This window comes from Leucopleurus acutus (genome assembly GCF_964270905.1).
Source record: "Leucopleurus acutus genome assembly, chromosome: 17".
In the NCBI taxonomy this organism is placed as follows: domain Eukaryota; kingdom Metazoa; phylum Chordata; class Mammalia; order Artiodactyla; family Delphinidae; genus Leucopleurus; species Leucopleurus acutus.
In genome coordinates, this window is record NC_139159.1 from 74,575,089 (window position 1) to 74,593,367 (window position 18,279).

The following is an 18,279-nucleotide window of genomic DNA, read 5'->3' on the forward strand; positions in this document are numbered from 1 at the left end:
TCTTCCAGATGCACAGCTTTCTTCTTGTTCCTTAAACACGCCAAGCCCGCTGAAGCCTCAAAACCTTTTCACTTGCTCTTGCCTCTTCCTGGAACCCTCCTCTGCCTGGAATCTGCCAGGGTCTGCTCCATCAACTCCATCAGGATTCTGCCTGAATGTCAGCCAGTGAGTGATCCTTCCATGATTAACCTTTGCAAAATAGCCACCTCTGTCCCCAGAACGCCCCATTTACAATTCCCTGCAAATTATTATATTGGAACTTATTACAGCATATTATATTGGATTTTTGATATATTGGGTATCTTGCCCTAAACAGACGTAGATGCCACGAGAGCAGGAGTTTTGTCTGTCCTGTTCTTTGTTACAATAGTACTACCTACAAAAGTGCCTGACACATTGACACTCAACAAATGTTTATTCAATGTGTGAATGAATGAATGAATGCCATGTTCCTTCTATCAGACTGTGGTCTCGTGTCTTCAGTGGTCCTAGTCTCAGGGATCCTTCTCTATTAAAAAGACTCCTGCTTGGTCAGTTTTCATACCTGTTGCCAAGATAACTGTTCGTATCCACCATCCAAGATTTTATGAAATTTCATTATCAGGCTTCACAAATGGTGAAAATAAGACCCTTTTTTCTTTCTCATTTGCTTCTCACTTGGTGATTCAAGAGAACATTGAGCTGGGTGTCAGGATGCCTGCGTTCCAGCAGCACACAGCTCTCCGACCATGTGAGGCCCTTCACTCTTTGGACCTTGATTTATTTATTTGGAAGCAGCCTTCCAGCTTTTACAACTGTGAGTTGAAGGCGCATTAGCATCAGGAAGGCTTCACATCAGGGAGCATGGCCCTGACTTGGGGAAATTTGAGCTCCTATAAAGAGAGCAGAAGAGGGGCTCAGGCCATGGGAAATAAAACAGGGCCCCAGTTATTCAGAGTCAGACATGGGGTGAGGCCCAGTGACTGATCACAAGGTCAGACTAAAGCTGCGGGTAGTTTGCGTTCCCTCATCAGTTCCCGAATTCTCCCAAGTGAGAGGCCTGGTGAAGAAGCCTGGGAGGTGGTCGAGGTACCGAGAGCCCTGGCTCATTGCACAGTGGCCAGGGGCTCTGGAAGAGTATGGACGTTCATTCAGTCATTCTGGAAGTTGGGCAGAGGACTTCCTCTGCACCTCTGCTTCCCTCAAGGAAGCATCGTTCTGTACATTTATAGGTGGCTGCGCACTCCTCCCTTCTCCACTGGGGAGGAGGGATGACTTGCTTGGCTAATGGGCTTGGAACAGGAACTGGGCACACATGGGCCAGCCACTTCTTTCTGCTTTCTTGCAGGGGTCATGGGGAGGCCTGTGGTTTTCCACACCTGCCTGTGAAAGAGTTGATAAATCTACCTGATCTCGGGGTTCAGTCTTAGGAAGCCCATTTGCCCAAATATGGAAGCTGAATGCTGCATCATCAGCTTCTTATCAATAATCAAGGTGATGTTTTGGCCCCCATGAGCCTGATCATGTTTTCTATTTTATTTGATTTAGAACATGGGTGGGAAAGAGGAATGCTGTTTACTGGGTCCCTTCCACTCCCATATCATCAGTGTATTAGTCAGTCAACAACACTTACTGAATGCCTGTTATGCGCCCAGCACTGTGGCAGTAGGGAAAGCGGGTAGGAAACTATCTGTGGAGCGTGTACTATGTAGCAGCTATGTTCTAGATGCAGCACACATGTTCTCACTTCAACCACACAGTGACTTCGGAGGCAAGATTATCATTCCCATTTTACAGATGACACAACTGCGGCTCAAACAAGTAAAACGACAACAAACAATAACTTGCTCCTGGTAAACATAGGTAGTGAATGTTGGAGCCAGAATGTGTACTGATGCCAAAAGTTATATCATCAGATGTGGTTTCTGCTCGCCGAGTCACAACCTACTGGTGGGAACAGTTAAATAGATCCCAAATTACAACGTCTTCCAGACTGTGGCCCTGGTTAGATAGGCACAAGCTACAACAGGGAAAAGAGAAGGACTGTCGACTCTGATTGAGGATGGAAGGCTTATAAAACACTTTCCATCAGGGCAATCACTGAGTCGAATTTTGCAATTTACAATCAGGTAACCCCAGATTATTTCACCACTTACTTACTATCTGTTTGATATGAAGCAGTTATGTAACCTCACTGAGTCTCAGTTCCCTCGTTTATAAAATAGAGATAATGATTGCAAGCCCACAGGTTTGTAGGGTGGATTAAATGATGTAACATTTGGAAAGCTACCAGCAGACTCCTTGGACCAGGGTAAGTGTTCTTTAGTATTGGTGTTCTGCTTATTCATTCTCTGGATCTCAGCACTGGAGTAAGGAGGATTGTGTGATTAAGAAATTAGTTTTTCCTAGAGGGAAGTGATTCTGTTGGACATATTTCTGGGCATGAGCTGCTTTGAAAATGATTTTCACAGGTGACTTCCAGAAATTCAGACTTGATATAATTTCATAATGGGACCACTGTCACCACCCTAAGGCCTGAAATTAAAACGTCCTGACGTCTGCTTTATCTGATGCTCACAAACATTTTAAAGTGTAGCCAGATGTTCAGGGAACTTTTATTGCTTATGTTGCAGTTTATGCAACTCTGATGAGACTATTACAATCCAAATGTCCCTGTGCTTATCCCAGGAAAGCAGAAGGTAATTATCATTTCTGTGAGTGCTTGGAGCACTTTGAAACATTTTTCATCACCAAAATAGAAAAGGAGGTAATTTTCATTTTATTTGTTTAGCTCTTGATTGTTTCTTCCTCTATTTTTATGGGATCAAAAAAAAAAAGTGCTGCATACTACATTTGGCTTGGGATTAAAACAAAAGCGTCCTCAAATCATCGTGTAAAGACCACGGTTGCATTATTTCCTGGACTGGGTGGTAGAGCGGCCAGATCTTGCAAAATAAAGTAAGTTTAAAATTGACTAATGAGATCATTTTTTTTTCTCTTGCTTCTGAGAAGAAAGGAATGCAGAGAATAAAGTAAAGCAATCTGGAAAAGTCCAATATGGATTTCGAATCTCCCCCTCTGTCCACATCCCTGAGCTGCTGTTCATAGAGAGAATGAATCTAGTATCATTAGAACTGCTTAGAGTGCCAATAACTGTGCTTTCAGCTTTAGCATGGATCAATCTTCAGTCTTGCCCACAGTGGGGAGAATGAACCGCCTACATCTGGAGCACCTGGTTATGTGTGAACATGAAGAATCATGGTCCAACTTCAGGTAGACTCTGCATCAGCAGCACTGGGGATGCAGCCTGGGTATCCTTTTTCTTTTCTTTCTTTCTGTTTCTTTCTTTTCTTTTCTTTCTTCTTTCTTTCTTTCTTTTTCTTTCTTTCTTTTCTTTTCTTTCTTTCTTTTCTTTCTTTCTTTCTCTCTCTCTCTCTCTCTCTCTCTCTCTCTCTCTCTCTTTCTTTCTTTCTTTCTTTTCAAGATCCTCAAGGTATTCTTATTCACACCAAAGTTTGAAAAACACTGGCATGAAATCTGTGCTAAAGCACAGAATAGAAGACATAACTGTTGGGTTCCCCAATAGTTGGACTAGAAATTAATTTGGCTCTGTTTGTAAAATAAAAGTACCCCCCCAATAAATTAACGAAAATAAACGATAAATAGATGTTTTGTAAAAAGTCTGCTCATCTTAAAACCTCCCTCCTTTGTCTCCTACTTTCATCTGTGTGGTGTTCTCTTTCTCTTGGAATTACAAAGTGTTCTAAATGGTTGTGGTGACTTTGAGGATATTCTCTGAGATCATATCTCAGCCAAGCTCCAAGGAGAAAAGGTCAGGAGTAAGTTCTAGTGGGGGAACTTACCATACAAGGACGCACTTCTCTGTAACTCTGGACTTGGTTTCCTTTCCATTAAATAATTCCTTCCCAGCTTGTCTTAGTTTTTTTTTACCCACAAAACCTTCCCCAATGCTTCCAGCTGTCATTAATTTCTCTCCTAGTTTGTCAAGCTGTTGATCACGTGTGTTTCACATAGTTCTGTCTGCCTTGCAATGAGGTAAATCAAATGAAATATCATTTGTATGATGCTCTCCAAAGCATTTTCATACACGATGCCTCATTACTCTTCATGATATACTCCAGTTGGGCACTGGAACTCTCCTAGGTTTAAGAAAATGTGCTGAGACTCCAAAGGTTAAGCGACTTCCCCAAGATTAAGAAACTAGTTAGTGCCAGAGGCAGATCATGTTTCCATTACACTGTTTTTCATGTAAGTTGTATAGTTTTGTGCCTCTTTCATCAAACTACAGATTTAAAAAATTAAGCAGTTATATGTGCCAGAAGCATGCTAGATACCATGGGATATAAAGGTGTCAGCAAAGCCTTTTTCATTAAGAAATTTACAGTCTTACCAGATAGTAAATCAGGTTCACAAATAACTTTCACATATGCTACATTCTGAATGTTTGTGTCTCCCGCTAAATTTATATGTTGAAATCCTAAGGCCCAATGTGATGGTATTAGGAGGTGGGGACCTTTGGAAAGTGACAAAAACATGGGGGCAGGGGCCTCATGAATGAGATCAATGCCCTTATAAAAGAGGTCCAAGAAAGCTCCCTTTCTTCTTCCACCAGGAAATTATACAAGGAAAAGTCTGAGATGAAGAAGAGGGTGCTCACCCAATCATGCTGGTGCCCTGATCTCGAACTTCCAGCCTCCAGAGCTGTGAGAAATAAATTTCCATTGTTTATAAGACACCCAGTCTGTGGTATTTTGTTATAGCAGCCCAAACAGACAAGGACAACCTTATATTGTAGTTATTTATTCTTTTCCCTACACATAATTTTAAGCCTCCATATGTTAGATACCTCACAGAGAACTACACATACCTAAAAAAAAGTCATAGCATGACAAAGTAACTGCCATTAATAATCTAAGTGCAGAGGAGAGACTGACCCTAGGTCGGAGAGTCTGTACATTTTGGTTAAGAGCTTGTTCTCTGGAGATAGACTTTCTGGGTTTGGAGATAGACTTTCTGGGTTTATTTCCTGTCTCCACTACTTAATACCTCTGTGATCTTGGGAAAGAACTTATAAGTGTTACTCCTTGGAGACTAAATGAATATGTAAAGAACTTAGAACAGGTCACGGCACAAAGTGCTCAATAATGCTGATAATAGTAATAATAAGAATATTATTAATAATGATTACGTGTTACAATTATTATTTAAGATTAAGCCTTTGGTCAAATTGAGGAAAATATTAGCCATTATCTCTTTAAAAGATTTTTTTATACTCTCTCTTTTTCTTCTGTAGTTCTGATTACATAACTGTTGGACTTTTTTGGTATTATCTCATCAGTTGTAAGGCTCTATTTCTTTTTAAATAGTTTTGCCTCTTTGTAGTTCGAACTGGATAATTTGTATCAATCTACCATCAAATTCATTGACTTTTATCCTCTGTCATCTCCATTCCATTTACCAAGCCCATCCAGTGAATAATGTTATGCAGGTTAATGTATTTTTCAGTTCTACATTTTCCATTTGGTTCTTTGTTATAATTTCTATTCATCTAATGAGATATTCTTTCTTTTATTTCAACAGTGCTGCCCCTCACTTTACAGAGCATGGTTAAATTAACTGCCTTAAAATCTTTGTCTAATAACTCCAACATCTGTGCCATCTTAGGGTCAATATCTGTTGATTACTTTTTTCTTACAAGATATTAAAGTTTCTGTATGCTTCCTGTTTATAATTTTGGATTATATGTTGGACATTTTGAATATTATAAAGATCTGAATTTTACTTAAATCCTATAGAAACTATATTTTATAACAGGCAATTGACCTAGTTTAAGGCCACAAATTCCTACGCTGTGGTTCTGATACCAGTTCAGTTTTCAAAGCCTTTGGAAGACCTTTTAGATCTTTCCCATGTGTGTACCATCCAGTGGCTAGCCTAGGAGCTAGGTGGGGATTTACCCCATAGTTCAATTCTCAAAGCCTTTTGTATGCAGTTTAGGGCCAAGTTCCATGAATGCACAGCTTGGAGGTGAGCCCAAGAGTTCATACACAACTTTATGGAGCTACTTTCTTTCTCGTGATTTTCTTGATGCCTTCTGGCTCCCAGCATCCATTGCCCACACTAACCACCCCACCCCCACCTTGGTTTTCTGTCTAGGAAACTGGTGCTGTAGGTTCCCTGATCCACCATATACTTCCTGAGACTGAATCTGCATCAGGGGCCAAATAGTCAGGGTTCAGAAAATGATATGGTGCAACACCTCCCACTCTCTTGGTGTCACAGCTCTCTGGTCAGTAAGACTTCCTTCCCCTTGGAGTGGTGCCTGCTCAACATTGCTGCCATTTTCACCACTACTGCCATGGGATTGCCTGGAGACTGGGGTAGGAGAGAAGGAGAAACAAAACCAAATCCAAAATGGGATTTCTACCATTCTCTTTGATCCATAGGAACCCCCTTTCCTGTTCCTTGGGGCAGAAAGAAAGGTGTTTTTTTTTGTTCTTTTGTTTTTAATTCTGTTATGGGTTAGATTGTGCTTCCCGTCAATTCATGTTGAAGTTCTAACCTCAGAATGTGACCTTACTTGGAAATAAGATCATTGCAGATGTAATTAGTTCAATTAAGATGAGGCCATACTGAAGCAGGGTGATCCCTTAATCCAATATGACCAGTGTCCTTATAAAAGGGAAGTTTGGACACTGGTACATAATAAAGGAAGTTGATGTGAAAAGACACAGGGAAAAGACAGCCATCTACAAGCCAGAGAGAGAGACTTGAGAGAGATTCTTCTCGCATGACCCTCAGAAGGAACCAACTCTGCTGACACCTTGATTTTGAACTTCTAGCTTCCAGCACTGTGAGATCATAAATTTCTATTTTTTTAAGGCATCCAGTGTGTGGTACTTTGTTATGGCAGCCCTAGAAAATGAATCCACAACCCTTCTTGTCCACATCTGGTGTACACTTATGAGCTTTAGGCTGTCTTTGAGTCCAGGCTGAGAAATATTGGAGGAGGAAAAAGAAGAAAATCATCACCAGTTTGGTGTTATTTCAGGTTCTGATTTCCTTCCCCAATCTTCCTGCTACCACTTTAAAAACATATTCTTTAGATAGCTACACCATGCATTCTGCCCAGGGTTTTTCATTGCATTGAGTGGAAGAGACAGGGTGGAGTGTGCTCATGCAGTCTTGAACAGAACCAAAACTAACTGTTTTCGAGTTTGTGGCTTCCCTCTCTTTACTTAGATGTTACAGGGTTGATTTGAGCAAAAGGGTCTTATGTTATTTCATCATCTTGTCAAGAAATGGAAACAGGGAGCTCTCCATCTCCTTTCCTTTGGAGACTAGTTTCCTCCAGGCTCAGTTTAAAAGTCTAACATCATTTTGTTTGCAATTAAAATTTCTGAGTTCATTCCGTTCATTATCTTTCAGGGCTGAGGGCCTTTTGGACTTTGGGGCAGTAAAAGTAAATTATATCTTTTCACCTTTAATGATAAAGAAATGGGCACCCAGTTGCAAGATATTCTTGGGATACTTGTTTCTGATTCATCTGGGTTTTATCCATTTCAATTTTATACACATTTATCGATTTTCTTTTTTTCTTTCCATTAAAAAAAATTTACAAATCACCCTAAAAGGATGAATCACACATGGTTCATTCCCTGAAGAAATTCAGGCAAACTACTTCTCAGAGCCTTGATACTCTCAATTGATAGAATAGGAATAATTATATTCATCACACAGGTGGTGTGTGGATTATTTGAGAAAAAAATAAAATAAAAAAAGCATTTTGTAAACATAAAGTGTCATGCCAATTAAAGGTAATAATATTTTATTTGTCTTAAATGTGCTTTCTTTCAAGCTTTAAGAGGAGCCTGAAAGAAGGATTTTGGGTTTTTCTGAATAAACAGTGTTTACTCTGTCCTAATCCCTTCAGATTCTGTGCCCACTTCTTCTCATCCTAACATTTCAAGGCACAATAATCCTGATATTTCTAGTCTGGAACTGTACAGCAACCTCTGCTGGCCCTGGCCCTTTGGGGGAATGTCCCAAGCATCATTAAGTCTTTCTGAAAGAACAAGTACCAGAACTGCACACAATATTCTACCAACGGACACCCTGGGTCTTGTAAAATGGGAGCATATGATATATTCAGATTTAAGAGAAAAATGTTGGGTATGAAAGTACGTAACCCCTTACGTTGATATATAACTTGCCTTGGTTCTTGAAGCTACCCTCAGTCTTTAATATCTTTACTCTCCCTATTTCATAACCTGTTAAAACAGGACTCATTTATTCAACAAGTAATTTTTGAGCTCATACTCTGTGGCTATGGCAGTGAACAAGGTGGGAAAAGTTTATGTTTTCAAGGGGCTGGCTTTCTAAATGTAGAGGGTGGAAAGAAGAAGGAAGGAAGGAAGGAAGGAAGGAGGGAGGAAGGAGAGAGAGATAAAGAGACATCAGATAATGATAAATGTTGGGAATGGCGTGTCAGGAAAAGCCACCCTGAGACGTATGAAGGGCAAGAATAAGAGCGTTCCAAGCAAAGGAAATCGTTATTTCAAAGGCCCTACAGTAATCTTGGTACAACTGAGGAATGGACAGTGGTTCAGGGGCAGGACTGGACAATGGTTCAGCGGCTGGAACGGAAATGACAGTGGGGGAAGTGGTACAAGATGAGTTCATAGAGATGGTTACAAACCAGATTACACAAAGTTTTGCAAATCAGCTCAAGTAGAAGTTTGGATTTTTTTCTAATTGTGATGGAAGCTATTAGTGGTTTTAAAGCAGGGAAGTAACAAGTTCTGATTTACTTCTTGAAATGTTCACACTGTCAGCTATGTGAAAACTACATTGTATCAATACTTCTCCTTCAGAATCCATTTCAAATGTTTCTTCTGTCAAACACTCTTCCCTCAAATCCCAGACCAAAACTAACCCCTCCTTCATCTTGGCTTTGAATAAAGATCTACCATTGTACATAGTCATTTGAAATTTGGTGACTAATCTGCTTTAAATGAACTTGAATGTTTCTCTTCTGTAAATATAGGGATGGTCTATGCATAAATAAATAAGCACACAGAAGAGGCTGTGGCACTTAGTAAGCCTTTAGTAAGTTCTGGTATAATACAAGTCCTTAGCACTTTGAACCTAAAATTTAGCATTTATTTTATCTTAAATTCTAGCTGGTCATTTGTATGTTTGATGTGTCCTAATGACTGACTTCCTTTAAGACAGAGATTTATTATATTGGTGCCCCCTTCACCCTGTAGAGTTATAGGAATATCATCAAATAGTATAGATTGCTGTGTGTTCACCCAAGTGCATTCGTTTCTCATCTTATGTAAACAGCTGGAGGAAATTCACAGTCTCTAGTTAGGTAGGACCATGTGACTAGCCAACTGAGTTCTAGCCAACTGGATGGGATTAAAGTGATACTCATGATTTCCAATCTCAGTCCTTAAAAGCCCCCTAAATAAGTGATGCTTCCTGTTCCTTTTTCTTATTTGCCGGCAGAAAATGAAGAATTATGAGGCCGTGGGGAAGCCTAAGCAGGAAGAAGCCTGGGACCTTGGATCACCATAAAGACTACTCATTGAATTATTGCATAAGGGAAAAATAAATCTTATTTTGATAAGCTATTAAGATGTCAGAGTTGTTCTCTTACATTGCTTGCGTTACGCTAACTAGTATAACATACCATCATATGTGTAGCATTTGCTTTTACTTTCACATATTTCATCTCCTTTACTCTTTTCTATTATGAAGGATGCAAGCCAAGGCAATCTACTTTTTCCCATTTTATAGAGAAAGACTCTGGGGAAGGTTGTGATTTTCCCTGATTGTTAAGGCAAGAACCAAGCCTTGAGCTCTTCATTCTGTTTTAGGAAAAGTAAACAGACAAACAAATCTAATAGAGTGGAGAGTGGATTAGAAAGGAGTGAAGCAAGATTATGACAGGCTAGTAAGGAGACAATCATACTAATAAGGATGGCAAGAGATGAGATTTTGAATAAGTAAAAGTGAGGAAGGTGGTGAGAAGCAGATGGTAGTCACAGAGCTCTTCACTATATGAAATACTCTCTGCAGCAGCGTGACCTACTCATTAAAATCCCCATTTTTTCATATTGGGAAACTGACTTATTCTGAAATGAGTACAATGTATTAAAACTGAAAGTGAATGGGACTTTCACTGAGGCAAGAGATCCTTGGTAGGTATAGGAAAAATATTGTCATAGTTACTAATATTATTATTATTATTTTAAAGAGTAATTTGTGCCTGGGTTCTCTTCTGGAATATTTCAAGACTCAACATGTGAAGAAAATAAATGCTTTGGGGTCTTCTATTTCTGACTTTCAGTTTTCAGATACCACTGGCTACAACGTTGCTCTCAAATTCTTATTTCTAGCTCAGGCTTCCTCCTAAATCTTATACCATATATTTATTTACTAAAACTTAAGAGTCTTGTTAAATTTCTCCCTCTGTTTAATCTATCACCAATCTCTAAAGAATTCACCTCTTAAGCATCTTTTAAATATGACTTCTCATTTTAATTAAAAAATGGATTCTGGCTTACAGTCTTTGATGCAGTTTCTCTCCAATTTATCACAAAATAATCTATGAAAATACAGTTTTTTAAAAAGATAAAACTGGGAAACAGCATCAAAATTTAAACCTGTTAAAATTTACTGGAATCTAAATTACCAGAGATTAAAACAATAGAAAAAAACTTTTATCGAGTCCCTATATAACCAGTGGAAACACATCAAATATATTATTCTGAAAAAAATAGTAGGAAATTGTCTAGTTTATAGTCTGTGGCTCTGAAATATAAAGTCTAAACCAACAGAAAGTGGGGACAACATCTCTCTTTCGTATGGGATGTTCTGTTAGAAGCAGTCACCATGAAGCTTCCATTCCTATCCTTTCTATTTTGTTCTTCTTTGTCTACAGTTAGCTCTCCCTAGTATATGTGGAACATACCACACTCATACTTGTTCAATATCTGTTTTTTTAAGTAAGTTAAATTATGACCTCCAGGAGGGCAAACATTATGTCTATTGTGTTCATCATGGTGTTTTTATGCCCAGCAGAGAGCCTAGGAGGTAGTGATGTGCTCAGCATTGCTTTGTTCTTGGAATATAACCATTCCCTCACCCATGAAAAAAAAATATATGGTTTTAAAAAAAGACAATTGGCAGTGATATACAGGATTTGGAAGTGAAGCACTTCATGTAATGATTCATGGGTGGGGATAGAAAAACAGATTTGTTAGCAGATTATTTTGTGATTCTTTTTTTCCCCACTGTCGTCCATTGGTCAAAAACAATGAACCAGATAATGAGTGTAGGAAAAATTCCACCCTCTGTTGAGCAGACCACAGACGACTTTAGAGCTGCATAATCTCCCATTTACTCTTTGAGAATGGTATTTAACCATCACCCAAATGAACAGTGCCTGGAAACTACAGCTGGCAAACACTTAGTGTATAGATATACTGTACAGGAACACAGTACAGATAAATCTCATCACATTTGAAAGTGAGTAAAGTGGAAAATAAACTGCAACCTGCTGCAGAACAAGTGAAAAAAATATCCTGAACACCCAGGAGATCTTCACACTTATGAACATTTTTTTAACAAGAATTGGAGGAAAATGTTAGAAAACTAAATGCTTCAATAGAATGCAAGAGGTAATGACCTCTATAAAAAAGGAGTAGAAAGGCTTAAGCAGAGAACTAGTTGAGACCAAAGACAGCAGGCTGAGAATATGAAAGATCTAAGAAAAATAAAGAAGAATTGTAAAGGAACCAATAATTCAGTAGCAGTAGTAGAATTAAAATCTCCATTGCAGGTAGTGAAGTGGTAAATTGACAATAGGACACAATATTTGTGAGGTGGAGGGAAAACTTGAGCAGCTCTACTAAAATGCAAAGGAAAAATGATTATTATAAGAGAAAAAAATGACAGCTATGGAGGAGAAAATACATAGACACCAACAATATATGGATAGCTAATGTTACTTGTAGTAGTATTTAGATTTTAACCTCATAGTACAATAAAAGTTGATGTTATTAATATGATCTCTATGAAAATCATCCTGGATGATTTCTCAAGAAAATGAAGATGGTGTAAGGGCATGTCTTAAAATAGGTTAGACCATTTAAAGGAACATTTCAACATAAGTATTGATAACAAGTAGAAAATTTGTGAAAGCAAACAACAAAAAAAATAGAGCTAACATAATAACAATAATAACAATTATTACTAAAAATAAAAGAAAAATCAAGTGTCAAAACCTGCCATTACAGAAACACTGGCAGAAAACCCAAGAAATCACAAAATTAATGAAGCGTCTGAATATGGCTATTAAAATAATTATATAGTCTTGAAATGAGTAACTTGAATATGTATTTATGGTGATTTTACCTACATATACACATTGACCAAAAATTTCATCCTTATCCTAAAAATAAAGACTTGACCAGGAGTTTTTTTCTTTTTAAATTATCTATTACCCAAACATTTGTTGAGAATCTAATATCTGCCAGACATCATAATGTGTTCTAGGTACTGTAGTGTAAAATCAGCACTTTATTCTGTCATCTCTGAATCTTTAGTTCAATGTAATATGCCAATAATCAATCAGACAACCACAAAACAGTCTGGTAAATGCTGTGATGGGTATAAAAGGCTGTTGTGCCCCAAAAGAGTGGAGTCTCATCCAATCCTGGGATCCTGGGGAATGATGGGTGTCATTGCAGGCCAGGGTTATCACCAGTATGAAGGCCAGAGGGAAAGAGGTCCTGGTGAGTTGGAGGAACCAGGAGTTCTTTGTGACTGACTCTTAGAATCAAGGAAGGAGAGTGAGAAGAAGTGTGAAGAGAAATAAACTTGAAGAGATAGATTAAGATGTTGGATAGAATCCCAAGAGTATCTTGGACTTTCTCAAATATAGAGTTTAAATCAAATTTTTGAGTTTATTTGTACTTATATTTTTGTATTCATAGTAATACCTTGGGCTTGTTAAAGGGAATGTACTTTTCTAAACCCCTTCTATGTGCCAGGTACTTTACATATCTTATTTCATTGAATTTCTCCAGGAATTTCATGAGGTAGTCATGCTTATTTTTAATAAAATGAAAACTGTGGAACAGAGAAATAAATTAACCTGTGGAAGATTAAACAGCAAGAGGCAACACTAGAATTCAAATATAACTGTCTACCTCTACTGGACTAGATGATGAAGATGAGGATGAAGATGATGATGAAGATAATAAAGACCAACATCATCATCATCATCATTCTAATATTCACTGAGTGTCAGGCACTGGGCTTAGCATGTTACAGTGATTTATTTACACAACGATACTAGAATAATCTTTGTTCAATGCAGAGGGTTAGTAAATTCTGGACATAATTAAGAACCTCAGTCAAACTGTGCTTGTTGCTTTGATCTCAACCTCTAATGGTACTCAGGCTTGTTCCTCTGTGTGGGCTGCCCTCCCTTTGCCCATTCCCTCTTCATCTGATTAACTTTTACACCTATTTTAAAATACAGCTCAGGTATCACCTGCTCCAGAGAGTATTCCCTGACCCCTCCCACTCCCAACCTTCATCTGTTTAGATACCACTACTCTGGATTCCATTTACAGTCTGAGCATATATTCACCCTTGCATTCCACACTTGACTTTACCTTTACCTGTATTTCTACCACTTCCACTCTCCGTGAACTCATTGAGGAGAAAGATGTGTACTATTCAGCTTTGGGTCCAGAGTACTTTTCACACTATTTTAGACATTATAACAAGCTATAACAATTTGCCAAAGGCTGAGATGGCAATCAAAAATCATGAATAATTAAAGTAGGGCTAAAGACTATATTAAACTTTTAAAGTTTATTTGTGGTAGAAGTGCATTCTGTGTCCAAATTAACTCATACTGTTTTGTGGAGAACCTGTTTTATTTTGTTTTTTTCCTCTCTAAATAGTTGAATAACTATTTTTTTTCTTTATACTTGGAGAATATAAGGAATCACAAGAAGTTGTATTAAGGGACTAGTGTCATTTCATTCATATTGCCTGATGTGTACTTTTTATTTGCAAACTTCATATTTTTCTTTAAGCTGGGGAATATTGTCATTATTATTTTGTTATTGAAATTATTTACTTTCTTTGGCCTCTCATGTCATTTGGCCTACTGTGAATTTCATCTTGGCTTAATTTCTGAATTTCAACTTGGACACAATCTGTAGACCTGTTCTTTTAGTCCAAACTAATGTTTACCAATTTCCTTGTTCTTTTAATATGACAACTCTTTAGTCTTTCCTGATATGAAATTATTTCCTTTTTATGACTTTAAGCTCTAGTTTTAAAGATTCTAAGTCCCTTTGACTCTTGATGAGAAAATTAATTTAAGGATGTGAAAGGTTTCTCCTTTTTCTCCAAGTTATCCTTTTTCAGAGTCTTTTGGGCTATGATGTTTTTCCTCATGTCCCTGATTTTTCTTTGTCTCCCATCTTGCCACTGAGGTCTCTGTATTTTCCATGAATGGGGTGAAAGAGAGCTTCTCTCAGAGATTGTGTGGGTCCCTGTTTGTAAATTCTAAAATCTAGTTCCTTGAGATGGGACAAATTATCGATCATGTTGACACTTTCTTCATTCCAATCTTGTTTTTCCTTTATCTTGCAGCAAGAGCTCAACATTTTTGGCATGTGGACATCACTCTTTGAGAAAGTCTAGTAAAAATAAAGGTTTTCTTACTTTAAGTCTTATTGGTCATTGTACTGTAATTCGGGAAGTCTCCTGCATCGTGTTTACACAGAAAGATTTCATATTTATTTTATAATAAAATAAAACAGCTCAATAAATAAATCATTAATAATTTCTAACTTTATAATTTAAAACTCATAATTTTCTTTATTACAGTTTTATGAAGAACATATGTTGTTCAAATAGGAGAAATTAAAAGTTATGATATCCATTTATATTATTGATAAGGCATCTGTTTTCAGATATCTAAAGAAATGATTCAACTAATACATGCGTAACCTCAGATATCTAAAGAAATGATTAAGTAATACATGTGTAACATTGTGTAAGTTTAAGGCGTACAAAGTGTTAAATTGATAGACATATATATTGCAAAATGATTACCACAATTATATCTCAGTAAAGATAGAAAAGATTCAACTGATAGAAATCATATACTTGCATTATCAGGGACATGGCCAGGGGTACAGAGAGAAACACTGTGGTCTCTTATGTCTGCTAAAGCCACCATCTCCCCCTTCTCTAGAAGCTGGCGAATCTGCCCCTGTTACTGTCCTTCCAGTGGTCTATGATCGTTTCTTTCTCTATTTAACTGCAATTCTTTCTTTATAGAAGCCAGGAGTATGTTCATGAGAGCAAGGCTGCTGACATTTTTAAACATTTTAAAGATTTCCTGAGCTGTATCATTACAATCCCTTATCACTGCCCCCTTGCCTTGGAGCAGATATGAGTGCTGCAGTTCTCTTTTCCTTCCAGACAAATTATATTCCAAGATGTCTCTTCTTCTTTTATGCAAACTGTTCCCTACCAGGTCTCCTCTGTAGTCCTTGAGCTGTCTTCAGGTAAATCTGAATGTAAAGTTTAGAGTTAGTGTACTATGGCTGTCAAGTTGGAACTCCGCCGGACACATGACTGTGTTTTAGTTTGAGTGGTGGAACTTAATGTGGACATGACTATTGTTTTGCACATTCCTGATTCTTGGAAGTCTTGAAAGGTGACATATTGTACCAGTATCGCATTGTGACTCGTAGAGAGCTCTGAGTAACTTAGGAGAAAAGTAGCGCTTAGCTGTCTTGCCTCCATGCAGTGCCTTTTTGGGGCCTGCCATCCTCCATGTAAACCCTTTATCCACTGAATTCATCAGGACTCAAATAAGCTCAGTTTTTTTTTTTTCCGGTACGCGGGCCTCTCACTGTTGTGGCCTCTCCCATTGCGGAGCACAGGCTCCGGACGCGCAGGCTCAGCGGCCATGGCCCACGGGCCCAGCTGCTCCGCGGCACGTGGGATCTTCCCGGACCGGGCCACGAACCCGTGTCCCCTGCATCGGCAGGCGGACTCTCAACCACTGCGCCACCAGGGGAGCCCCATAAGCTCAGTTTTGAGGAGTCTTGGCTACAGCCTTTTATAAAAAGGGAAGAACCAGGACTGGAGGATTTGGGATTATAATTAGTGTTGACTTATAATTTCTGAAAGGGTCAATGTATGTAATATTAATATTAACAGTAATACAAACACTGATACCAACATAAGCTCTCAGATATTAAATATTTATATTCCAGGCTCTTTGCTAGATTCACCTACGGTACCACAGTTAATCTTTACTCATCTTCATGAATTAGTAATAATGATCCTCACTTAACACGAAAGGAATCTGAATGATTAGAGAGGTTAAATGTCTTGCCACAGGTAACATAATTTAAAAGTACTAGAAACTTCTCTATTTCTCTCTAAATTCTGTTACTTTTCATCACTCTACCATTAGTGTAATGCTGGCAAATGTGTTCCCAGATATGGGTGAACTTGTACTCATGTCATCATTAAGTCTTTTTTTAAAAAATATATGTTTATTGGAGTATAACTGCTTTGCAATGTTGTGTTAGTTTCTGCTGTTACAAAAAAGTGAATCAGCTATATGTATACATATATCCCCATATCCCCTCCTTCTTGAGCCTCCCTCCCACCCTCCCTATCCCACCCCTCTAGGTGGTCACAAAGCACCGAGCTGATCTCCCTGTGCTATGCAGCAGCTTCCCACTAGCCATCCATTCTACATTTGGTAGTGTATATATGTTAGTGATACTCTCTAACTTGTCTCAGCTTCCCCTTATCATTAAGTCTTAATTCTGAGATATTTATTCATTGGCAGTGGACTCCAGCTCTGGCTATAAGTATGAAGACCCAAAAATCAGATCCCACGTATGAGGGGGAGAAAAAAACAGGTAGAAGTTTGGAAAACAGAACGCTGAACAGAAAACTGAGGTAGAAGTTCGATTGAATGAATGAAGAAGTTAATTCAAGAGATGAGAATTTCTCCAGCTCAGATGCTACTAAGTGAGTGAATGTCCAGAACTCAACCTAACACGTGAACACTGAACTTGGAGCAATCTGTTGGTGAGGCTGCGTCTACAGTCACAAGCAATGCCTTTGTCAGCACAACTCAGGAAGCGGTCGTTGGATGAGCCTGCAGAAGTCTCCACCTTTTCATGTGTCTCTTCCCTCTCAGGTCTACAAAGCAGCCTAATGAAGAACCTTAGGAGTCTAGAAGGCCAGCTCACCTCTCAAAGGTCTTCAGAGTCAATTCATACCCACTACAGCTCGCTGTCCTTGTTAGCTCTTCGTCTTTGATCCAGAGGAAGACGCCTTCCTTCAGTTTCACCAGGACAGATTTAGTTCTGAAGATTCTCACATCGCTTGGCTTCAACAGTGGAAGAAACACTTTCTGGAATGTCTGTTCTTCCTTTCACAGAGGAAACCAGACCAAATGGAATAAAGTGAAAACCAGCACAATAGAACAAACTTTTCTCATATTGGGAGATAGGGCTGGCTCAGAAAACTTCCAGTTATAATCTTAATTGAGAATTCTTTCAGTTAGGCGGAATGTAGATGAGTCTTTAGACCACTCCCGGGTGACCCCCAAGGGGAAGACTAAGTCCAAAGGATACAAATTTCTGGGGGACCAACATTGTTCAAACTTTACAGCAGTCAGAGCCATCCAGAGGTGGAATGATCTATATCAGGAGGGGATCCATGCATCATAAAAGGACATGTTGTAGTCATGATCTAACTGAGGCCAGTTAAGCATTTGGTGGGTGTGTTGGAGACGGGGCTCCAATGTCATGTGGGAGATTGTATTAGAGTTTTTAAAGTTTCTCTACCAGTTAGCTATTGCTGCATAACAAATTATTTCAAAACTCAATGGCTTATTCTGTTTCATAAATAAGTTCCTTTGTATCATTTTTTTAGATTCTGCATATATCATATGATATTTGTCTTTGTCTGACTTCACTTAGTACGATGATCTCCAGGTCCATCCATGTTGCTGCAAATGGCTACTGTATAGCACAGGGAATGCTGCTCAATATTCTGTAATAATCTAAATGGGAAAAGAATTTGAAAAGGAATAGGTACATGTATATGTATAACTGAATCACTTTGCTGTACAACTGAAACTAACACAACATTGTTAATCAACTATGCTCCAATATAAAATTTACAAAATTTAAAAGTTCA